At 39.6% G+C, this 26,685-nt stretch overlaps 2 protein-coding genes across 8 annotated transcripts in view; both read left to right on the top strand.

Moving 5' to 3' along the window:
- Positions 1 to 26,685, top strand: part of LOC125236310 (gustatory receptor for sugar taste 43a-like) — a 235,047-nt gene that overhangs the window by 74,403 nt on the left and 133,959 nt on the right. The window lies entirely within an intron of this gene.
- LOC125236306 (myotubularin-related protein 4) overlaps positions 20,829 to 26,685 on the top strand; it is a 79,839-nt gene continuing 73,982 nt past the window's right edge. For 5 of the 7 annotated variants that reach the window (XM_048143050.1, XM_048143049.1, XM_048143054.1 and 2 more), the window contains exon 1: positions 20,829 to 21,129. The gene's annotated coding sequence lies outside the window, so the exon portion shown is untranslated. The remainder of the gene's footprint in view (positions 21,130 to 26,685) is intronic. The other 2 variants (XM_048143047.1, XM_048143048.1) reach the window with 2 other exon arrangements.

Genomic DNA, 26,685 nt, shown 5'->3' with positions numbered 1-26,685 from the left:
AGCGTAAATTCACGGAAAATTACTTTGTATGGAGAAAGCGAACAGCGCCCCCAAATGGTTATTTGATAGAACCAAAAAACTCCATACGTTTACTCTAGTAGCGTATTCTAAAACGTCATAAACTCATTTTATTATGAAATGTTTCACGTCTTTAGAATGTTTGATTTTGTCTCAAGACAATCAAAAATTGCACTAAGTGCTGGCTTTAAATAAAACGTTCACGAAAAGTGTCAAAACTGTCATAACCGTCAAATAGGCTGTCAATTAGAATTACAATGCCAAACACAAGGGTAAACAGGACACAAAAATACCGGAACAATTTTGTGAAGACTTAATAAGATTCTTACAAAGTTATTTTTGCCTTCTAAAAAAATTTCGTCGTAATAATTTGAACCATTATCTTTGCATGGCATGTTTCGCGGTGAAATTAATATTGAAGTGAAACTTGTAATGCGACTTACAACTGACAGCGTTAAACGTTTAACGCTCGGTGTTTCCCACTCGAATTTTGAATAACCTAACCACAAAATTAAAATTTTGAAAAAACCCCCGACCGTGACCTAGTGGACCGATTTTCGTGACACATGGCTAAGAACACTCCCGACTAACTCAGCTTTCAGACAAAAACACTAAATCAAAATCGGTTCATCCGTTCGAGAGCTACGATGCCACAGACAGACAGACAGACAAACAGACAGACAGACATACACACAGACAGACACGTCAAACTTATAACACCCCTTCGTTTTTGCGTCGGGGGTTAAAAACAACTCATTGCAAAGAAGTTTCACTTCTTCCGCGCGGAGGGACTCCTAGCACTATTTTTTTTTTCTCTTTGTCTAAATCTAGTAAGTACTTAATTGACGAGGGTCAATCGGTCCGCGATAGAAGTTTGGGCGATTGCCTTTAGATAAGTTATAATTGATAACATATATCATTTTATTTGTATCAGTTCGAAGTATTTTATTTAGGTTTATTTAAATAAAATGAATCTTGCTGGCTGTACAATTTCCTTCATCTGCCATAATATACTTTTCAGTACAGATGGTGTTTTTTTTACGCACTAGTGCGAGAAGTGGTTCATTATATGGCAGGTCGAAACTTCGGAGGTCCATCTGTACTGAAAAACGTCGTTCGATACACGTGCGAAAAGGAAATTCTTAAATCATGTCGATTTAAAACACTCCCTTCGGTCGTGTTTTAATTTATCGCCACTCGTTTCGAACTTCCTCTTTTTCGCACTTGTATCGAAATGTACTATTGTGTAGTGTATATTTGCGTTATCGATCTGTTTTCGTCTGGCTCCCCGAATTTTACTAGATAGTCTATAAAATAAAATCCGTCCACACGTTATTTTATTTTACGATGACGATAAACCGAAATTTGCCCGCTTTATGTCTGCAACCCGGATTTGTTTATTGAGACATACCTGCTCACACATTGGCGCCGTAAATAAGTACTGGTACTGCTCATATTCTTTTTGCATTGCAAAAAATATGTGTTTCGGTATATTTGACGCTATTACAATAAACTACTCATATGCTGACTGGTACATTGGTATAAGTAGATAGAGTCCAAAATCTAATATGGAATGAAATGCTTTCCCAATAGACCAGGGATCCTGCTTAGAGCCACGTCGATAATTTTAACACGCGTTACTAGGGCAACAGAGCGCCAAAAGAGTTAACACACGCACCGTGTCAACTGCATTAACATGCAGTTTCTAATCCGTGTGGATTTAGCGGGTTCACCGTTGACCGATTTACACAATGCTTCTGTTGTTTATGTTACCTTGGTACCTCGTCTGTTAAATACTAGTTCCACGAAAGCTTACACGCGATGCGAATTCTCTCGGAAGATCTTGTTAGATGGTTCAAGAAATCTGGTGCCAGTTTTTATAAGTTTACTTACAAAATCATTGGCCTCTGAGTCTTTTACAGAATTTTCAAATATTTCAAATAGTGTTATGTCACGTCCACGTCACGTAGGGCGGCAACTTTTTTCACGTTAGCCAATACGCGAGCATAACACCGTTAAATAAACAAGAAGGTTTTTCCTCCTCCTCTCTATCTATTAGATTACAAATAATCATAGGATTCATAAGAGAAGGTGAGGTTCATATCATAAACGGAAACCTCCAAGAATAAGTTTGAATTGGAATCTTGGGATTAGTTTGTTGGAAGTTACTTCCATCTGTAGCCATTGGTATATGAATTTAATAAGCCATTGTACCTCTATAACTGACAATTGGTTACTTGTGTATCCTTGAGAGAAACTTTCAAGTACAAAGACCATTTCCATCATTGGCCACACAATACAGTAACCAATACTTGTTGATAATTCTACCGATTGACAAGTAAGTTTGCACATTGAATATTCTTAGTGCCGGTAGGTAATTAGGTACTTTAGGTAGATCAGTAAGGTCTCCATAATCGTCTGCCTTAGCACAGCAACCAATCCATGTTGTTCTACCGATGAACAACTAAAGCAAACATTGAATTCTACACTGTATCAGTAACAGACTCGCGTGCTCGCAAATCTTCGGTTGACCGGGCACGGAGACTAGCGAAGCCCCATCGCTGTAAGCCCTAACCTACCTTAAACTGTTGCGTGTTCTGTACCGACAACTGTCTAACCTGACTGTAGTTGTACCATATTGCAACGAAATATGGTACACGTTGAAAATGTTAACGTTGTGGTAGGAATGGAAAATAAATTGATAGCGGATAACAGGGTATTTGGATGTGTTTCGATCTGGTCGGGTGCATGAGGGCGTGCGTTTGAGATTTGGAGATCTTCCGACTGGTTGTTCAACAGCGGATGTTTTTTGGCTGTTAAATATATAAATTTAAACTCACGCCTGTATACTCAACTTCTCAACACTCACAGCACTCATAGCAGATAAGTAGAGAAAATCCTTATAAAGATAATTTTAATGGGAATTGAAAAATTTGACAGCAGTCGCACAATGTTTACTCAAATACCATAAGGAGCTGAAGTAATATTCACTTGTAGATCACCATAATGAGCTGAAGTAATATTCACTTGTAAATCAGTGAAACTGACACGCCACCGTCACACACCCATGCTACGCCCAATACCACGCCGCTGTGACCTCACACCACATTCCACACCGTTACCTTACGTTACGTCACTATCGAATTCTAAGGGCTTACCGCGAACCACATCCAACGTGCTATCTCCATACCTCATCACCAATACAAGTGTTCCAATTTACGTGGTTCGCGGTAAGCCCCTCTACGATTACCTTATGGCACTACCGAATTCCAAGGGCCTACCGCGAACTACGCCCAACGTGTTATCTCCATACGTCATCACCAGTACAAGTGTCCCAATTTACATGGTTCGCGGTAGCCCCCTCTGGACGATTCGATTTTTACCCATCGTGCCTACGTGACGTTCAGCGCGTCCCGACACCTATCCCCGTCCCTTTCTCCCGCGTAGCTCTGACGTATCACCATCTTGTTTATTTGGGTCATCAGCTGTTTACTGTTTCACCCATGTTACAATCGGTTTTATTATATCTGTTGCTATCGGCTTTATGTTTAAAAAAATAAGGTGATAAGTTTTAACACATTTGTGCAAAGAAACGTGTATTTCTTAAGTGTTACTTCACACGGTTTAAAGTAAATATTTTGCTTCGCTAAGCACTTTGTGTTTGTGCTATTGTCCAGTGAAAGATCCCAAACCTTAATGCAAAGTTATAAGGTACATTTAACAGTTTTTATGTAAGTAAATAGTATTTGTCTTCAAACACTGTCCAAGTCTCTATTTCGTTTATGTCCTAACTCCCAATGCACTTAGATTGTAGTGTTTACATTTGCAACAACTCAGATCAATCTCTCAGAGGTTCGTTCAAAGTTGCAAATGGCTGAAAGCCGACTGAGATGGTTCGACTGTGATGAGGAGAGATGACGAATACCCTGTGAAAAAGACATTGGCTATACCAGTTGCCGAATGGCATTTCTGCGATGCGAAACGCCGCAAAAATGTAGTCTGGCTTTGTCGCGCCAATACGCAAGAGCGTCAGAGAATTCAGAGATAGAAGAACGAAAGAGATTTTATCCTGAGCGTTTGTGCATATGGCTACGCACACTGACAAGAAAAGGGGCAGAGGAAAACTGCCTACCACGTGGTGGACAACCGTTAGCAAAGAAATGCAACGGGCACAGCTGAACACACAGACGACCCGACGGGGTGTTCTGGCGCCTACGAACGAGGAGGGCCGACCCCAAGTAATGGGAATGGGATCAGGCGACCAGGCAAAGAAGAAGATTCGTAACAACTCTCTGTATTTTTTTTAAATAGTACGTCGGTGGCAAACAAGCATACGGTCCGCCTGATGGAAAGCGGTCACCGTAACCTATAACTCAAGGAGTGTCACATCATCACATGCGCGTTGCCAACCCATTAGACACTTGTACACTACTTTTTGCTGTGTTAAGTACACAGCAAAAAGGAGTGTACAAGTTCTAAGGAGGGTTCGGGTTGCCGACGACTCAAAGGACAATAGACGGAACAAATTAGTTCCGTACGTAGGTCCTTCCGTCACCACCGCACCCTCGTTGAGCTCTGGCAGCCTTACTCACCGGCAGGAACACAACACTATGAGTAGGGTCTAGTGCTATTTGGCTGCGGTCTTCTGTAAGGCGGAGGTACTTCTCCAGTTGGGCTCTGCTCTAGATTCGAGCGAGATGATATCCGCTGTGCTGTGCCCTACCACGGCTACCACACAAAGCGGAATATCATTCGCTATGCTTTGACAATAGAGGCGCGTTCAGAAATTTATGAGCACCTTGACCGCTCTGATATTCTGATGGCGACTGTACAGTCGCGTCCGGTATTATTTCATGTAAAGATGATGATTCTATTTTAATGAATATTTATAAGTGCTTTCTTAGCGTAGTTATCATTGACGTTAAGTAGAGACACTTAGGGCAACTTGCACCACCCGCTTAACTCAAGGTTAATGGGCTGTCAATTTCCATATAAAACGGATGGTTAACCTCGGGTTGCAAGTGACCCTTAAAAAACTAAGCTTGACTCTACATTGTTGCATTAGTAACTTTGAATTTAAAAATAAATAGTATTACTTACTTGGTTGATTACAATAATATAAATTTAAAAAAAAAACTACCTTGGCGAGACTTAAAAGTCACGTCCCTTGGATCACTGTCCAGCGCTCTGCCATCTAAGCCACCAAGACCATACTCAATGCCGGCAAAAGGGTGAACCTTTCTTGAAAAATAATTTCATATTTACATTCAGATTTTAAATATTTTTGTCTTTACGGAATCTACAAGCGGGCAGTCTCCGGTTTCCTCTTTTAACAATGCTCTTATGCAGAACACATCGTGGGACTGGGAACACAACGCAACTTATAACATCAATAACATCATACTCTGTTCTTGCTGGCCGTCATAAAAATCTATACACGTTTGCACCTTATTCCAAAGAAATAGAAGTAAAGTGTGTAATTATAATTGGGATGAGATACTGTCTGTTCTTGCTCCGCCATACGGTCATAAGTATCTATACACGTTCGCACCTTATTTCGATAGAATGAGAACTAAAGTGTATACTTATTGTTGGAGTGGGACATACGAGCGCTAAAATCTAATGAGAAACGTAACGTTTAACAGTAAAAGCGACACCTCCCACAAAATCGTTGCTGGATAGTGATGTGGCTTTAATATTTCTAAATAATCAGAAAAGTATTCTGTTTCTATGGAAATATCCCCTTATTGAGCTTTCTCACAAAAAAGCGCTGGTGGCCAGCGGTAAGAGCGTGCGACTTTCAATCAGGAGGTCGCGGGTTCGAACCCCGGATCGTTGATTGAGTTTTTCGGAACTTATGTGCGAAATGTCATTTGATATTTGCCAGTCGCTTTTCGGTGAAGGAAAACATAGTGAGGAAACCGGACTAATTCCAATAAGGCCTAGTTACCCTTTGGGTTTGAAGGTCAGATGGCAGACGCTTTCGTAAAACTAGTACGTACGCCAAATCTTGGGATTAGTTGTCACAGTGGAGCCCAGGCTCCCATGAGCCGTGGCAAATGCCGGGATAACGCAATGAGGATGATGATTGAACTTTCTCACTTAAGTTCATTAAATGCCTCCATCACGAAATATTGGGTTGGTAAGAAAGTAATGAGCGAATCATAACCAATATTGTAATTTTTATTTAATTTATTATTTTAATCATTTATCAAAAATATAACGGCCTTCGTTATCTACTACTTGTCTCCATCGTTCTGGTAAAGAATGAATAGCATCGGCGAAGAAGTTCTTAGGTTTAGATTCAAAAAACTCAGCTATGTACTGTCGTAGATGGGCTTGATCATCGAACTTTTTTTCATTCAAGGCATTGCTTAGCGATCTGAACAATGCGTAATCCGTAGGTGCCAAGTCTGGAGAGTACGGTGGATGAGGTATCACTTTCCAACCTAGCTCCAATAGCTTTAGCCGAGTCACTTTTGCAATGTGTGGGCGAGCATTGTCGTGTAAGAAAAAAACTTTAGCATGCTGTGGACGATTCTGACAGATTTTTTGGTTTAAATTTTCAAGCTGATTACAGTATACTGATGCGGTAACAGTCATTCCACTTGGTAGGAGTTCCCAGTGAATAATACCATGAATATCCCACCAAACGGACAGCATAACTTTTTTCGGGTGAGGCTCTGTTTTTGGTGCCTCTATTCCTTTTTCGTTTGGAGCTAGCCACTGACGTTTGCGTGTGTGATTTATATATAAGACCCATTTTTCATCTCCAGTGATAAGATGATCCAACCAGTTGAATGTGCGGCGAAAAGACAGAAGTTGTATGCAGATATCGGCACGGCGGTTTAGTTGATCTCTATCAAGTTCGTGCGGTATCCAAACACTGTATTTGTAGTTTTTTCCCAACTCGTGTAAATGTGTTTCTATGGTGACATGAGAGCAGCCTAACTCGGTAGCAAGAGTACGACTCGTTAGCCTCGGATCTCCTTCAATTAAGGTTTTTAATTTGGCTACATCAATCTTCACCGGTCGACCAGACTTAGGTTGATCTGATAATGAAAAGTCGCCACTACGAAACCGCTGGAACCATCGTTTCACCGTGGCCTCAGACACAACTTCAGGAGCAACACGCTGACATATATTACGCACTGCTTCGGCGGCTGAATGGCCAGACTGAAATTCATATAGTAAGCAATGCCTTACATGCACTTTTAATTCGTCCATTTTCTTCCTTATATTAGCTCGGCGACAGCTAGTGAATGACTGACGAGAAACTGTGCGACTCGCCCTTTATAGACTTTCGACCATAGAAGATTCTAGAACTCTCTCAAAAATTTTGTGTGGAATTCAATCGATCGCTCATTACTTTCTTACCAACCCAATACTTCAGTGAAATATAATTAATTTAACCAATTCGACGACGACGAATAAAAAAGACATCAACGAACTTCTTTTCACTAAAGGAGCTAGTTGATGTCTTTTGTTCTGAGTAATATTACTAATATTTCAGGTCTTGATTGTATAAAGTCTTCTTTTAGTGCTATCCAGGCGTTTGTCAGGGTCCACTTTCCTACTTCATGCTTTTTTGGTCATAAATTTGTAATAACTACATCCAGGCCGTATATATTCTCAAGTATACACCACATCACTAGTTGAGCCTTGCATCCGTCTCAGTTGTTTATTGAGTGTTTACGCTTGGAATGTGTGGGAAATGAAAGTTAAAACCGAACTTGAAGCGTTAAAAGAATACTTAATTTGGAGAGAGATTTCTTATTGGACGTATACAAGTACTTGAGTATAGATGGTTTAACTGATATGGCGTTGTACGATTACCTGAGTAGCTTGGCCACTTTTAAATCAAATAGCCGCCCTTTATACATTAAGAAAAAAACAAGTATGTATGTTAATTGTACGAGGTAGGTACGTAAACCTCCGTTTTATTATATTTATGAGATATTTTGATTTATATGTATTCATGAAATGAAACGTACTTACAATACATCCCGACGTTTTGAACACTTTACATTGTTCGTGGTCAACGGGTCACCCGTTCTATTCTATCGCGCTAACAGAAGATATTCTAATTTCTGTGTGTTCAAGTATAAATAGTATAATATATTTTTTTGTTTTATGATTTGGTTTCTTCCTAACGTGGTTAGGTAATTTACATTTCTTAGAAGTATGCTAATGGTCTATGTTGATGTTATACGGACAAAAACCGGCCAAGAGCGTGTCGGGCCACGCTCAGTGTAGGGTTCCGTAGTTTTCCTTATTTTTCTCAAAAACTACTGAACCTATCAAGTTCAAATTAATTTTGCTAGAAAGTCTTTATAAAGTTCTACTTTTGTGATTTTTTTCATATTTTTTTAAACATACGGTTCAAAAGTTAAGAGAGGGGGGGACGCACTATTTTTTCCTTTAGGAGCGATTATTTCCGAAAATACTAATATTATGAAAAAACCACCTTAGTAAACCCTTATTTATTTTTAAATACCTATCCAACAATATATCACACGTTGGGGTTGGAATAAAAAAAAATATCAGCCCCCACTTTACATGTAGGGGAGGTACCCTAATAAAACATTTTTTCCATTTTTTATTTTTGCACTTTGTCGGCGTGATTGAAATACATATTGGTACCAAATTTCAGCTTTCTAGTGCTAACGGTTACTGAGATTATCCGCGGACGGACGGACGGACGGACAGACAGACATGGCGAAACTATAAGGGTTCCTAGTTGACTACGGAACCCTAAAAAAGGCCTTTGCACACGAAGTAAATAAACTAATAGACGTAAGAAATCAAAGTACGCGATTTTTAACTTCCCGAACTTAATACTATTTGATTTGCATCTTCCAATTCATCCATCAAATAATGTAAACAAAAAACCTGATTTGGTTAGTTAAACCAGTGTTACGACTATGTCTATGGTATTATGTAACGTCCCATGCCTCAAGGGTTTTTATGCTGCTAATGCAAATGACGTTTTCATATTACGATAGAAAATCTTCCTTTTTGCAGATAAACAAGGAATAGGACCTTGACATGAAACGCCAGCGCCACGTATTCAGTGGCCCATTTCATAAAGCTATAAAATAAAAATTACAAGCGGAAGTTCATTCAACTTGTCGTGTTAGATCAGACTTCCACTTGTGAATTGTAACTTGTGTAGCTTCGTGAAATGGGGCCCTGCAGAATGTGTCGCAAAAAAGGCCAAAAAAATATCTGAAATTATCTTATGTGTGTGTAGTGTCTTAAGAGCGCGTTCGTTACATATTTTTGCGGTTTTCAAAGAGTTTCTTGTCGGTCCCACAGTGGATACCCTCCTCCAACTGAGGAAGGACTGAAATCTTCTCGAGGCTGAGGCGTATGTATGGATGGAGCCGGTGTAACTTCATTTGACGTGCATAAGCAAAATAAATTTCATTTATCTTTATCTTTGTAACCTGTTATTAACCCACTGACCTAGTCAAGAGATTCTTTGTTTATATTTTGAATATCAGAAGTTATAATAAATCGAATTAATATTAAAAATCGTAAAGTTCAGAGTAGTCAAATCAAAGAGCCATTAATATTTAAACTTTTTATTATGCAATGGATCGAATAATGAACTGCTTTAAATATCGATATGTAAATTACGAGTTGACATTTCCAAATCTGATAACATTTACGAAGCAGAAGGTAAGCAGGAAGACAAAAGAAATGATACAAAATCAAAAGGTTGTACTTACTTACATTATGTACAAATTGGACATTAAATTAATTAAACCAGGGGCAGCTCACTCCGCGATTCTATCACCACGCTACAAGTAAATGCCGGTGGCCGCGAGTTCGCGGTCCATTCAGTGGTGACGCTGACGACCTTCGCGCGGCGCATTAGGATTGAATGTCGACTGCTCGCGTGCGGTCCGTTTGTTAGTGTAAGAAGAATTTAGAATGGCGGCATTTTGTGAACATCAAAGGAGTGAGCCTTCTGTACTTATACTATTATATATTTATTATATATCGTATTCTGTGGTTCTACTCATGTACAGAAGTTGGAGGTCTAGTTGTTTAAATAAATTTATAAAAAAACTTCGCGATGATTTAAATATATATTATTGAACAATCAAGATGACCTGTATTATGAAATTAAACGGCACTTAATCGCATACGACTTACGTTTATATTTGGCCGACGTTTTAGACATGACATTACGCGTGGTCACAGGCAGACCACGATGACAAAATGCCTGGAAAATATTTACAAGTGTGCAAAATGACCTGCACAAATTTTCCTCCTGACATTTGGCTTGGCAGTGTCCTTACCATGTTTTCCGATATATGATAGCAATGTTTACGGAAGTGTGGGCGGAAATGACTGTGCGGCGCGAGCGCAGCTGAGCCGGCCTTTTAAGGCCGGCCCGTCTTAGTCATGTCGTTGATCCGACAATGGTCCTGCATGTGAGATTAACCTGTGAATTAAGTGTTATTAACCCGTGACTGTTCTTCCTTCAGTTCACCTTTGATAATACCACTGATGGGTAAACCTCGCTACTCGACGGCAGATGAGAGAGTCTCTTGTGTTGCTGTTTTTCCATTTATCGCCATGTTGAATTGTTGATCCTTTCTCCAATCATCAGCATCAGCTGTCCTACTGTTGGGTAACTCTTGCACTGCTGAACGGAATTGTAATGCCGTGCCGTCTTAGTCATGTCACATCTCGGACACTGGCTATCAAATATGTACACTGTATGAAAGAGGCGCGTTCCTAGCACACATTCTAAGCTCGTGTAGGTGAACGCGTACCATGCTTGTAGGAGTGAGATATGACAGGTCGACTGTTCGCGTTTTTGACAGGCGGTAACTGTGAGGTAACCGAGAGGGGGTGGGCGGCGGTGAGTAGGAGTGGCCATACTATGTCATTTCGTTGATCCGATAATGGTCCTGCGTGTGAGATCGTAAATTAAGTGTTTTTAATACGTAATTGCCCCCCTTCCTTCATTTACCAGCTGTGATATTTATTTATTATCATCCTCCTGGCGTTATCCCGGCTATCCGGCGTTCGCCACGGCTCATGGAAGCCTGGGTGGCTAGCCGAATGGCACAATCGCTCACGAAACGCTCACGAAACGAAGCGCTAGTAGATATCTATCTCTATCGCGCTTGCGTATTGGCGCGACAGAGCCAGCGGCGTATCGCTTTCGTTTGGCGTCGGAGAAATGCCATTCGGCTACGGGGCCTGGGGTCCGCTTTGACAAACTGTGACAATCAGTTGGTAAAATTAAATGAAGAAATGTATTAGGTAGCTAAATCGCGCGACGTGACCGCAGCTTAGAAGACCTTACAAGGTCCAAAAATACGTAGAATGTCTGCCAGATAAATCCAGAGGTATGTAACATTTCAACCTAGCTCATCTCCAATGAGATGTAATCTATTACCAGCTTATTATCGTCCCAATGCTGAGAGATTTTTGACGCGAGCGCATTTGACTTGGCCTTTTAAGGTCACGAGGCTGGCTTAGTCATGTCGTTGATTAGGTAATCCATTCTGATATTTCTGAGTCCGTTGCATTAGAGATTAAACCCGCCAGCTGAACTCCATAATATGACATCATATTATCCTGTAGGAGTCATCATGAGCGAGTAATCTATCTTAAAACTATGTCGATGTGGTTCATAGTTCGCATGTGTTACTACTCCTAGACAGTAGTTTATTTATTAACTCAAAAGTTTTGCTGCGCTGCAGCCAATTTAGGTTGTAGTCTGTAGTTGTTGTTCTGAATCTTAGACGGCTTGCATTCTTAAGTATTTGAAAATAGCTTTGCACTTGGTGTGTAGTTGTGTACCAATTGTACCAAACGGTACCGTGCCATCATCAGTCACAATATTGTAGATACTTTTAAGCACAACAAACATTCAGAACGCAAAAACAATTTACGAAGGATGCATATAGCAAAGAACACCTACTGAAGGAACAAAGCAAAGCAAACATGTCGATTTCATGCAGACATAATGCTCCTGTGGAAAAAATTCAATAGTACGAAATCCGGTACACTTGACCCGGTTAACTTCTAGACGTTTCTGGGCCGCGACCTGGAAGCTTGCGTAATAACATCTGCAGTAGGGGTTGGTTGGTGAAACCGTACCTCTGTAGCTCAAGCAAGTGTTAATAATTCAACTAGAGTGCATAGAATACACACCTACTACAGGAACCACAAAGCAAACATATCGATTTCATGCAGACACATGTGGAAAAACCTCAACTATACGAGGTCCGGTACACTTGACCCGGTTAACTTCTAGACGTTTCTGGGCTGCGACCTGGAAGCTTGCGTAATAACATCTGCAATAGGGGTTGGTCGGCGAATCGGTATTTGTATGAGTATCTGCTACTATACCTTAACGGACAATCCTCTACCATGTTTTTTTTTTACTTTTTAGTCGGCGGCGTGTTTTTGGTTCTTAGTATGTAACCATTTCAACCGTCTGGGGGCGCTCTACATTTTCTTTCAATGAATGACATTTCTCATGACGCTATCGACTAACGAAAAAAAAGGTCAAAAACTCATAGTACAGTCAAGTTTAAAAATATGGGTGTACACATCTTACTCAATATGTCCCATAGTCCGGTGTAATAAGAGCGTAGTACCATATTTATGAGACGATTGTTTCGGACTTTCGGTACATATTCTTGCACTTGACTGTACAGTCTCTGTATATGTCCAGTTACACTGGCGCTAACGATTTAAATATCAACTAACCCAACATGTGCAATAAGTTAACGATTAAACTATTGATACCACTATATTAACTATACTATTACTACTATTATTTGATATTAACTATTGATATCTTATTGATCTCTGTTTGGCCCAAAGGTTAGCTGGTAGAGAATGCCTTCAGGTATTAAGTTCGCCTTTTGCACATTTTTTTAGTGTGCAATAAAGTTTAAATAAATAAATAAATACCAATTACCAACAACATACATATATCCCCTCACACTTGAGCAATTTGTTAGGTCATCATCATCGGCCTTCAAGTCTCTAACAGACTATTCAAGCAGTGTCAGGTAGGGCAACAACGTTTTTCGTGGCTGTGTAAGCCAATACGATAGCGGCAAACACGATCACAACTCTGGCAGGTGTAGTGTGCCCGTGGCGAAGAGGTATCGCGCTGATAACGCTTGGCTCGCTTACTTGCGAGTGACGCAAACCAAGCATTGTCGTGGATTGTACGTCCATCAAACACCAATTTGCGCCACCTGTCTCTATCTTCGGCAAGCTCTTCCCATTTGTAGACCGGGATGTTGAAGGCGTGCATGTCTCGCTTGGCGCAATCTTTATGTCGTAGCATTGGCCGGCCGACGCTTCTCTTGGCATCAGCTATGGCACCAAGCAAGACACGCCGCGGCAAACGAGAGGGTTGCATGCGATGCACATGCCCCAGCCAGCGTAAGCGTCTCTGCTTTAGCATCGCAAAGAGGCTGGGCAGCTGAGCAATCTCAAGCACCCTCTCGTTCATTACTCTGTCCTTCCAGTGTATGCCCAAAATGTTCCGGATGCAGCGCATGTGGAAAGCGTTAAGACGACGTTCGTGCTTGGAATACGATGTCCAGGTCTCAGCCCCGTACAAGAGTATGCTCAGGATGCACGCCTGATAAACAACCATCTTGGTTTTCCTAGTAAGGTGTTTATTTTGCCATTGACCGGGGGCTGCCCGGCTTAAGCGGGCGGTAACTGATCAGTGGGCCTACGATGGACCCTCCCACTGTCAGGAGTGACCCCTAGCGTCCCAACTTACGCCTATCTGTGTGGACTTATTACTGGTCACTGCCACTCCCCGTGTTGTTTTCCACGTGGTAAACCACTGTGGGTGAAGTTTCCTCTCCACAGACACTGCATCGCCTGGGACACAAAAGAAGAGGCACAGAGTTGCCCAAGCCCTGTGACTCTCTCTCGACCTTACCGACTGGGTCCGCGGGAAAGACAAGTCAATACACGCGGAGTCGGTTCGGTTGCAGGTGCATGACGGCTGGCACCGAGCCGGGTTTGTTTCAAGTTTTCCTTCTCTGGCGCTATCTCTTCCGTTGAACAGCAGGAGGACCACGTGCAGGCGAGAATAGCCGGAGCACAAAGATGTTGTTCGTGCCCTCCTCATAGTTCTTAGCCATGTTTGATGGCAATCGGTCCACTATGATGGGAGGTTTTTGCGAAATTTAAATTTTATGGTTAGGTTATCTATTAAATATAACAATCATATATCTCTACTCTCTACGGCCCTTCGCCTAGTATCTGACTCAAACTTATTTCGTGCCATGTTTTTTTTCACCGAGGACTTCGCTTTTTCACAGCAGTCAAATTTCTTCCAAACGTACCAACAAATATCAACAACAAATAGTACATTACATCAGAGGCCGGGAAAATGAGGATTTCCGGCCAAGTGGGTATATACGGCCGAGCGAGCGTGCGAGCGAGGCCGGATAGGGATACGAGGCCGGGAATCCGTTTTCACGCCGAGGCATGTATAGTGCTTTTCTCAAACATACAATGAAATAAAATAAAATGCTCTAAAGTACAATATTTTATAAAAAAAGGTTACTTTGCCTGAAAAATAATATGAAATCCCTTTACAGTCCTCTCGAGTTGTTGCGCCCAAAAAGCGATACTTCCCAGCCCATTTTAAGGAACGTAAAGACAATATTTCATTGCATGTTTGAGAAAATTCTATTTACAGGACCACGAGCACACACCACGTTTACTTTCTATTTCAACGGCGTATTTTAGGACAAATTTAGTGTGGGCGTCTCGCGATAGGTTCCGACCGCCTATCGATTTTTCTGGCCTAATTCTTAGCCTAGACTGGCGTGGGCTAGGCTGCCAACGTCCTCTCTGTTATGATTTGGCAACTTTACACCCACTTATTTGGTGAAAGATATTAAATTTGTATTGTATACTACAAGTAATACAAGACACTGTCGACGTGAATTGAATGAGGAATGGGAACATTAATATAATATTTAAGTTGATGATAGTGGTACTAAAATATTATCAGGGATATTACAAGCTGGCCAGAATCTGCCAATTAAAGATTGACCTTTTAAAATAGCGTTAATGTCACGGAAAACGATTTCTTCGTGTAATTTTCCGTGATTTTTTTATACCTTATTATAAATTGTAATACGTCAAAGACTCAAGGGTAAGAGAGAGTAGTTAGGATCTGTTCCTTTCACATAGGTACGTAAATTATAAAGCTATCACGTTCAGGCGTTTACATTTGTTTATCTATTTCGATATTATCTTTTATTATTTATTATTATTCTATCTTATGTTATTATTTATTTATTGAACGTTAAAATTAAATTTTGGGTCATGGGCATTTCGCTGGAATTCAGTATTTCCGAATTTAAAGTTAATTTGTAGAAAGCTCTCACGGAATCATAATAACCTTTGGACATTTCTCTGATTTTACTCATATAAAAAGGAAAACAGAAAAACTGGAGTACTAAGAAACCAGCTGCAGCGTAAATTTGCACAACGAAGTTTTTATTTAAATGATCACTTTCTTTGCACTAGTATTTTTCATTGAGCAATTCTAATTTAGCCGTGTTATCGTCGTAGCATTCATTCAGTGTATTTTCATCTTCTATCTAAATTTACCTACCCCTTTATGGGATACAGGCGTGATTGTATGTATGTATGTATGTATCTAAATTTCTCGCCGCTTGTAAACTATGTGGGCGAACCCATAAGCAGTTAATTCCTTGCAACCGTACCGTTATGAGGGATACCAATTTAAATTGCAAAAGTCGACAAACGGGACATATTTCAGCGCAGTGGGCGCCGCGTAGGTGGACTCACGCCTACGTTTACCCCGCTCATATCAGCCAGTCTAGCCGAAGTGACAATCGTTGACGATCGAAACAGTCTGGCTATATCGCCTCACTACAGTAGAGCGATAGGGAGAGCTAGTATATGAAGCGTAAGCGATTGTAACGTTGTATACTCATCCAGATCGGAAACTGCACTTTCCTTTATGCCAGTTCCAACGCGCCTTATCAACCCAGCGTCCGGCGCCTGACGCTGATCCAGCGCGCATTCTAATTTTAAATTCTGCAATCTGGAATACAACGTTCTCTGATGAAAGTCGTTTGTTACAGAACACATTGTAGCTTCATTATTGTTTGTGGTATTGTTTTATTTTTGCACCGTGTACCAGTTTGCTGTTGCCGAGGCCTGATTAAAAGAGGTGTTTTGTAATCTGCCACATTGTTAGCCGGTATGGTCAGCAACAAGATTGTGAAATACCTAGGCATATGTTTTTTTTTGCTTTTTAGCTCTATTTCAAGCTCAAGATCAGCTCTAAGACTTTCGAATGATTGACGGTTAGTTTCATTAGACTTGATCATGATGCATGTAACTGCGTCGCAATACCAAAAGCTCGACAACAAGGTAATCAAGATTTAAATCCCAGTTTCCCAGTCAGTATAAGTCCGAAAATGTACTTTTACCTTCAACGTCAAATTGCTCACTTAATTTAGAACATGAAACCGTTCGAAAGCAGGAAACCGCCAAGTTGTTTACTAAAACTTCCCGACGGCACACAAAGTATAATTAAAACCTGTCAAGTGAATGGCGCAATATCGTGGTTGCCATAACGACGGGCCACGTGATCCGATAGCTGATATCATTTACCGGGTTTAGGCCCAGTTCTACAGATTTGTATTACAGATTTCTATCTCTACAGACTCCCAATTCTACATAATTTAAATTTTACAGAATCTTGATTCTACATATTCACAATTCTACAGATTCCCAATTTTACATAATTTAAATTTTACAGAATCTTGATTCTACACATTCACAATTGTACATAATTGGTATTCTACAAAATTTCAATTCAACATATTCGTGATTATACAGACTCCCATTTCCTCAAACTCCCAATTTTACAGATTCCCAGTCCAAAAGATTTCCAGTCCTACATATTCCCAATTCTACAGATTATAACTATTAGTACGGCCATATTTGAAAATATGTATACTATTTTCAATTTTACTTTAATACATATATTTATACAATATTATTAAATATTATAATAGCACCATAAAAATATGATATGTTATTTGAGTATGTTGTATCAAATTAGATAAAAACTATTTCTTTAGATGAATATAATTACTGGCTGTCATTTTGAAGGATGCTAATCTGTAGAGTTTAAAAATTTAACCAAAGTTTTTCATCTGACTACAAAGAAAGCGGCTCTGTTTTATAATAGATAATAAATAAACTAAAAAATCTGTGCATTTAGGAATTTGTATAATTGGGAAACTGTAGAGATAAGAAACTGTGGAATAAAGAATTTGTAGAATTGGGAACCTGTGTAATTGGTTATCTGTTAAATTGGGAATCCGTATTATAGAGAATCTGTGGAATTGGGAATCTGTATAATTGGTTGTCTCTTAAATTGGGAACCTGTGTAATTTGTTATCTGTTGAATTGGGAATCTGTATAATTGGTTATCTGTTAAATTGGGACTCTGTAGATTAGAGAATCTGTAGGATTGGGAATATGTAGTCATGGGCCTAAACCATTTACCGTAGACTACGGTGTTGTGTTTTTCTTATTGGCCAGTTCACTACCTAAGAATAAAAGGTCATGAAGGTCTAACGGATTAATTTTGGAGCATAAACATCTAGGAGCGCTTAGAATACAATTACACGAGAAAGAATTCTCTGAATTGGATCACGGAACTTGAAGTTAAGACTCTGGATCACTAGCTCATGCTCTGCAACTATCAAGACCTCAGCCAAGGACGACAAATTTTCACCATATGGCTCTTCAGTCTAACAGCCTATTAACTATAACTAGGTAAAGCTAACTACTAACTACCCTAGGCTTGTACTCAGTTAGTCACCCTTGTTAATGTAAAATAGTACATTCAGGAGCAAAAGTATGTATGCCTTTTTTTACCATGTCAACGATTGTTGCCGCAACATTCGAGTCTCCATAGCGACTGGCCACGTGACGGGCTTCGATAGCTGATAACAGCCCACCATAGAGTTTTAACCATAGATTCCGCGTATATTGCCTTGAAATAAATGTTGGTGTTCTAATTTAGGAATATGGTATCCTTTCGTCTACATTGGAACTAGGACCCGCAGTAGCTTGAAGTGAAATCTCAAATCCATTACAAAGAGTAACGTTGATACCATAAACGTCAAAAATTCTATTAATTTGTCTGTAGGATGTTAACAGAATTTTGAAGTAAAAGTTGCTTGTTTAGATTATCTAGATTCTCTTTAGCTAGTTTCCCCGGTTAACAAACTGTATACATAATTTAAATCGATCTATCCACGACATTAATCGATTAACTATCCTATAAAGCTGTCTTTTATAGTTTCCTTCCTCAGTGTATATTTACTCGTATTTCAAAAGTTTATTTACGACAAGTCCATCTAGTCATTCTAGTCTATCCATTTAAGTTCTATGTACTAGTACAACTAGTACATGTACACTTACCACGCATGAGAACCAAATGAATTAGCACCGCATGCCAACGCGCCAGATCACAAATTGAAACGGCTGTTGCTAGTAGGAAATGCATTTTATGAAGGTTATGGCTTAAGCAAGGTGATTTGATGTGATTGAGAAAACGCTACCTTGAAGTAACAATACTAACAACATGGTTTAGAATTGTAAAGCGGTCGACTGTAGCCTATGACTGGCGGCTTGCTTTTAACATCCATTTCTATGTATTTTCTGGTATTGGTTGACTCGAATGTTGAAATTTGGGCGTAATGTAATTGCCTTTTTCACCCAACAAGCTTTTGACAAGCTTTGGCAAACCCTGAAAGGATTTAGGGAATGAAATTTTACGAGTCTTAAGAATTTCATTTAGGCAGTTAATTTTACCGTACCCATTTCAGATTTTGAATATCCGAATTTTATTCTTAGCAGTATCTGATGAATACTGAACGGCGGGAATAGCAGTGATGAAATATAAAAGAAAGGGGAGGATTTGTCCCAGCAGTGGAATAACAAAAAAGGGCAATGAAGAAAATGGGCAAACATAAAGTACACAATATAATTCATATATCTATCGTTATGGTAAACGTACATTATCATCACATTCATTACATTCTCAGTTACTTCATTTCAGTTTGTTCAAAATCTACTGTTACGTAAATGGATTAGGCGCTGCCTAAGTCATATCGTAATGGCGTCTATTGTCTTATCCTAATTGTCTTTTGTGTTTGTAAGTCGACGCTGATGCTAATTGCAGACAAAGAAATTCAGTCTCCGTGTAAAGTGGAAGGAAGGACGGCTTTTGTTCCCTAATCAACGAACACGTTTATACATTACGATAGTAATAATCCCAAATCATATAGCGAGTATAGCGACTGCAGAGTCAGCCTATTCTTAAAAGGGAGTCATTTTAAATGCCACATTTAAGAATCGTTTTGAAAGTTAGATACAAACTATCACCGGCAAAACAGCAATGGCTCTTTCATAACAGGCTCCTTTATAACAAAAATCCCCAAAAACGACATAATAATAACTTTGCTTTTTTGTCTCTTTATATCAGACTGTAGATTAAAATGAAGAGTTCTATCTAAAATGTTAAGATACTGTACTAGTTTGGGTGGTTCAATATGTAGCCCTTGATGCCCTTCTTGATTTATTTACTAGCTCATCATAGCAGCCGAGTTAATCTCCTCTTGTGCGGTATTAACTGGTTCTCATTACTTGTATGTCTTGCTTCCTCCACGTGTCCTGTTGTGTGCGTTTTCTACTCGCAATGCATTGCTTGTCGGTAATCAAGACATATCCCGTCAAGTTGATTGTAATCGTAGTTGTTATCATTATTATTTTTATAATGTGTCTTGTCCATAGTGTTGCTGTGTTGATAGAATTCTATGTAGCGTACACCCCAGCACTCTATTATATTAAGCACTACTCGCTATCAATCTCTCTCATCTTGTTTCAGTATTTTTCCCGCCTGCATCCTCAATTTGGTTCCTGTACCGTACCGACGTTGTCTAGATATTTATCTTTTTGCATGCAGTGTTCTATCTCTTATGTTGGCAGGTATATTATTATGCAGGACTATCATACGACAAATCAGAGTCTATATTTAATGTTCGACCTCGACACATGTCGTCATCAATGCTGTCATCTTGTCATATTAATAAAACACTTCGCGAATCGTGAATGCCAGCACTTGAACCAATTGTGTCCTCAACTGAATGACTCCTTTGATTCTTCACATCGAATTACTTAGACCTCTTGTCGTTTACTTATTGTCTGAAGTGTGATTTGGGTTTTTTAGCATGACAGTCATTAGTTTTTTTTATGTCGTGTTAGTCTTCAATACAAAGTTTGCAACAACATCCTGCAACTTGGTGATTTCGTGAATCCGCTAACATTGCCAATTCATGTTTTTGTAAATCAATCAAGTGTGCAAAACAACAAGAAAACAGCTTCTCATCCTTACTTAAAAACCATGTATGAAAAACTGCAAGTGGCTACCAAAAAAGCATAAGCGAGTCGCAAAGTCTCGCAACCGGGAGATAATTAATGAGTGTTTATCGCAAACGCAAGGTGGTTGTGGGGAAACCATCGCTCGTAACCGATGCGGTGAGTTGGTGGCATTTTTTGCCGCTCAGTGCCGGCGCCAGATGAGGTAAACGCGAGTACGCACGCGCTTGCTGACGTTGCACAATACGATTCACGGCGGGCCCCTACTCGCGGCAGAGACGAGGTTCAGACGCCGGCCCCCGCCCGCCCCGCCCCGCGCCGCCGCCTCGCCCCGCGCCAGTTGCCTCGCAGCTGCCGCGCGCGCCTGTCGCATATTCTATGCGACTCCGCTCCTCCTTCACCATAATATGGATATACAGCACATCCGCGCTCTTATCAACATCCAATTCTCGTTTCTGTGGTTTTACGAAGTTGCCGACAAATACAAAAGGATTATATTGTAAAGTGTCCAAGAAAACAGTAGTTTTTTCAAAGTCCGCATTGGAATTTCTAGTATGGCAGTCGCCGTGGGCCGACGTGCTCAGCACATGGCTTCATAATAATACGGTGGTGGCTGACGTTACATCAAAATGTACCAATAAGTGATCGGAGGTAAAGCGAGAGTGAAAAATACGTGTTTTGACGGAAGCTTGTGTGTATACAGGATAAATAAACCCAAAATTATCGACTGGTTTGAGTCGTCACGTACTCGTGGCGTCCACGTCAACCTACAAATTGCCGCGGGTTTCGCATTCCTTTAGCGCAACGACTAATGCAGTAGTATAAGAACGCCCCTGGCGTGTCATAAACCATTTAACCAGGTGTAAAGACCATAGGTATGTGAATGTTTATAAACACAGTCCAATAATTCCCGCAAAAATTGTTTTGATAAGGACCATTACATGTTATGAAAACTGAGTCATTACACAACCGGTGTTTTGAATTCTTCGTCCGTACACAACGCTGGTCGCTTTGTTCAAAGTACAATTTGACCGAGGTCACTGGCTCGGCAAAACGTTGGCTAATCATTGAATTGCTTTACTCTGACTTAATGACTTTATTCCAAATACCGCCGGTTTTTTACTACGTTACGTTATAATATCTTAATGTTACTGAGGAGCTACATAATTTTTGTTCAAAAACCTCATTAACACTTCAAATTTTACAAAACGTGTCAAAGAAGCAATAAAATTTGAAGAATTTGCGGCGAAGGAAAATGGCGGGCGAATTCTGCCGCCATTCTACAGCGGCTACGGCTGTGTTCTGTATGCATGCATGTGTGCGGGGCGTCTCATAGTGCAACGTGGCCCCGGCATGCCATAGTAGGGCTCCGTAGGCGTGGCCGGAGACATTCTCTCATTGCTGATTTCCTGGTATTCTCAGGTGAAAGAAATCAAGTGCAACGAAGTTTTCTTCATTCAAATACTTGAAACTTACGCTAATGTTCGTGAGGAGGATAACTCGTAACAGACATAACCTTGTTTCAAGGAATGCATAAGTATCACTGACGCTTGAACAATTGATGCATGTGCAACGCAACGTGTGTAAAAACGTGCATCGAACCATATTAAATATTCGCTCGCGCATCAAAATGAAGAGGTTCGTTTACCCGCAATAATGATAATTCTTTGCTGACGACAGGCGAGGCATGACAATTAACTTAATTAGAATATGACACATATATGTTTAGCAATGAGTATGATAATGCTTCTGGCAACCAATTAGCGCATGAGAATTTAAATAAAGGTCTAATTTAAATTAAAGAAATATTGTGGGAATAACATGATTAAAAGAAAGATGAGACAGAAAGATTATAAAAAATAAGATAAAGATGAACCGTCAAACAGTTTGCCGAGTGAAGAGTAAAAAGAACTCATTTTGTTGGATAAAGTAAAAGCGGGATGCATTTTTTGAGAAGTGACATTTATAAATAAAACAAAAAAAAAAGTCCAATCCAATGAAACAAACTCATAAATACTGAGCAAATGTTACACGTTGAAACTCTTTGACAAAATGAAATGTGGAAGGAGTCATATAGGTACTTGAATAAGGCTGTCTGACTATTGTCTGCCGAAAGTCAGGTTATGCAACGGGAGTCTGCCACGTGGCAAGCCCCAACGCCGACTCTACAGCGCATGTGCATTATGTCTCCAAATCTCTCCATCTTACAATTTCGCAAGTCACTTCAAATCGATTTGACTTAAGAGCGTTATAACATTTCGGCGTCGGGCGAAATTAGGTATTTTACCCGCCGCGCGAGCCCAATATGCCGACCCTTTCTAGCACGTCTTATCACTCGCTCGCACTACAATAATGGACAAAACAATCTTGATCCTTTCTATGGAATTTTGATAACAACCACAATCTACTATCTCGATATAAACTTTTGATTTCTAATAAACATTATTTTGTACGAAAATACTAGAATGTAGCGCAAAATAATATCAATTATGTTAAAATTTATTTAAAAAATTAATTATAAAAGTAGATCCCATCCCAAATATTTGCTTTTGTTATATGAAAATTACTGTAATGCTGTATTATGATTACCTCTGTAATCCATTCCTTTGGAATCGGTATAATATAGATTCCTGTAATATGGATTCCTCGGTAATCAAGTACTTAAGTAATCTGAATTCCACTTTACTTCGATTCCAGGCTTATTACTTTACTTCTATATGTCACTCAAATTGTTTTTGGTTTACATGTCATTCTAGCATTTTCACTTTCACATTTCAAGTGCATATACCACGAGTATAGGTTTTCGGGTGTGCTGATTTAAAAATTAATGACCGATTTGGAATCTGACATTGCTGACTGTCACTTTGACACAAAAGTCGTCATGGGTGTCGTAAAATAGGTTTTAGGGGTGCTGATTCCAAAATTAATGACCAATGTGAAATCTGACATTGCTGACTGTCACTTTGACACAAAAGTCGTCATGGGTGTCGTCAAATAGGTTTGCGGGGGTGCTGATTCCAAAATTAATGAACAATGTGGAATCTGACATTGCTGACTGTCACTTTGACACAAAAGTCGTCATGGGTGTCGTAAAATTGGTTTTAGGGGGTGCTGATTCCAAAATTAATGACCAATATGGAATCTAACATTGCCGACTGCCACTTTGACACAAAAGTCATCATGGGTGTCGTAAAATAGGTTTTAGGGAGTGCTGATTCCAAAAATAATGACCATTGTGGAATCTAACATTGCTGACTGTCACTTTGACACAAAAGTCGTCATGGGTGTCGTCAAATAGGTTTCCGGAGGTGCTGATTTGAAAATTAATGACCGATTTGGAATATTGACATTGCTGACTGTCACTTTGACACAAAAGTCGTCATAGGTGTCGTCAGAAAGGTTTCCGGGGGTGCTGATTCCAAAATTAATAACTATTTTGGAATCTCACAGTGCTAATTGTCATTTTGACACAAAAGGAATCATGGGTGTAGTCAAATAGTTTTTAGGGGGTACTGATTCCAAAATTAATGAAATGATTTAAAAAGTCATGACCGATTTGGAACCTGACATTGCACAGTACCCCTGGAAACCTATTTGACGACACCCATAACGACTTTTATGTCAAAGTGACAGTCAGCAATATCAGATTCCAAATTGATCATTAATATTGAGATCAGTACCCATGAAAACCTATTTGAAGACACCCATGATCACTTTTGTGTCAAAGTGACAGTCAACAGTGTCAGATTCCAAATTGGTCATTAGTTTTCAAACACCCTCGGATACCTATTTGACGACACCCATGACGACTTTTGTGTCAAAGTGACAGTCAGCAATGTCAGATTCCAAATTGGTCATTAATTTTGGAATCAGCAGCCCCTAAAACCTATTTTACGACACCCATGACGACTTTTGTGTCAGAATGACAGTCAGCAACGTCAGATTGAACATTGGTCATTAATTTTGGAATCAGCACCCCCTAAAACCTATTTTACGACACCCATGACGACTTTTGTGTCAAAGTGACAGTCAGCAATGTCAGATTCCACATTGGTCATTAATTTTGGAATCAGCACCCCCTAAAACCTATTTTACGACACCCATGACGACTTTTGTGTCAAAGTGACAGTCAGCAATGTCAGATTCCAAATTGGTCATTAATTTTGGAATCAGCACCCCTAAAACCTATTTTACGACACCCATGACGACTTTTGTGTCAGAGTGACAGTCAGCAATGTCAGATTGAACATTGGTCATTAATTTTGGAATCAGCACCCCCTAAAACCTATTTTACGATACCCATGATGACTTTTGTGTCAAAGTGACAGTCAGCAATGTCAGATTCCACATTGGTCATTAATTTTGGAATCAGCACCCCCTAAAACCTATTTTACGACACCCATGACGACTTTTGTGTCAAAGTGACAGTCAGCAATGTCAGATTCCACATTGGTCATTAATTTTGGAATCAGCACCCCCTAAAACCTATTTTACGACACCCATGACGACTTTTGTGTCAAAGTGACAGTCAGCAATGTCAGATTCCAAATTCGTCATTAATTTTGGAATCAGCACCCCCTAAAACCTATTTTACGACACCCATGACGACTTTTGTGTCAGAGTGACAGTCAGCAACGTCAGATTGAACATTGGTTATTAATTTTGGAATCAGCACCCCTAAAACCTATTTTACGACACCCATGACGACTTTTGTGTCAAAGTGACAGTCAGCAATGTCAGATTCCACATTGGTCATTAATTTTGGAATCAGCACCCCTAAAACCTATTTTACGACACCTATGATGACTTTTGTGTCAAAGTGACAGTCAGCAATCTGAGGTACTACATATTTGTAATCTGAAAGTAATCAAGTCAATAATTTCAGTTATTTTGAATCGACTATGATTCCGAATTATTGGTAATAGTAATTATTGTATAGATGATTAGTGATTCCTTTACATGTAATGGTAATTTACCGTTTCACTTGATTACATTACAAGTAATCTGACACCCAGTAGTGGATTACAAAGTAAAATCAAGTAATCGTGTAATCCGGAATCGATTACGATTTCCCCATCTCTGGGTTTAGTTATATGGTTCATTGGTACTGGTGACCACCATCTGGCTCCATCATCAGACCCTGAGTACCACCTCTTGTCAAAGGTCTTGTTGAGACGAACCCAACGAGCCTAAACACGAAGTCGTTTACTTACATGGTTCACTGGTACTGGTGACCACCTTCTGGCTCCATCATCAGATCCCGAGTACCATCTTGATGTGTCTTATCATCTTGACCGTATTGTAATTTTTACATATTTACTCGTATCATCATAACGTTGTAATACTTTAACATTCAAACATAACAAAATATTACAAAAGCAAATATTTACGGATCTAGGATCAAATTCGTTGGTCGCTGTTTACACACACACAATGCGAGGATAGCCCGTGTATAAACAAGGCGTCCGACCCACACAACGATAAATATTCTCGACGTTTGCGATCAAAACTCGGAGAGCGAAGTGACATACGTCTCACCTCTACGAGCTCCGGCGCGGCACTGAAATCGCAGGCGTCCGTCGCCGGTCAAATAGCGACAGGAAGGCTAGTTTTCAAAAAATTGGCAAAAAATCATTATATAATATTATAACGACAAATGGATAACAGCAATTTAAGCAGATTGTACAGATTATTTATATACTAAAATAACTTCGATAACATGTAGATTTTCGGAGAAATGATCACTTGTTTCAATGTATTTTCAAGACAAAATTGAGTTCGTTTTACTTTCAATTTCTCAATTTCAAAGGATTAAATGATAAATATTGTTTAATGGGCCTTAAGTACAAGATATTTGGAACTTAAATTTACCTCATTTATGAGAGTGAGCTTATCAAATTGTAGATAATAAGAGCTCCGAATTCTGTGGTTCACGCGGTTTTTCCTAAACGAGCATCAGGAAAACAATCATTACTAATTGATAAAGCTTTTTTTTGCCATATGTTTTTTAATTAACCGACAGTTAATAAGATGTTCTAACTGAAACAAGTACTTTCACTGTCTTTTAGTATGAGTAAAGTGTACAATTTTGTCGATAAATATTGTGCATTTTACAATATATCGCCTTTTTTTGTCATAGCGCTCTTAATTGAAAACATGATCAACACCTAATAAAAAGCTACAGCCACTAGAGAGTCATTACTCAAA

The sequence above is a fragment of the Leguminivora glycinivorella genome, chromosome 19 (genome assembly GCF_023078275.1).
Source record: "Leguminivora glycinivorella isolate SPB_JAAS2020 chromosome 19, LegGlyc_1.1, whole genome shotgun sequence".
Classification (NCBI taxonomy): Eukaryota; Metazoa; Arthropoda; class Insecta; order Lepidoptera; family Tortricidae; genus Leguminivora; species Leguminivora glycinivorella.
Note: the sequence above shows the minus strand (reverse complement) of the source record. Positions and strands in the feature narration are given on the sequence as shown.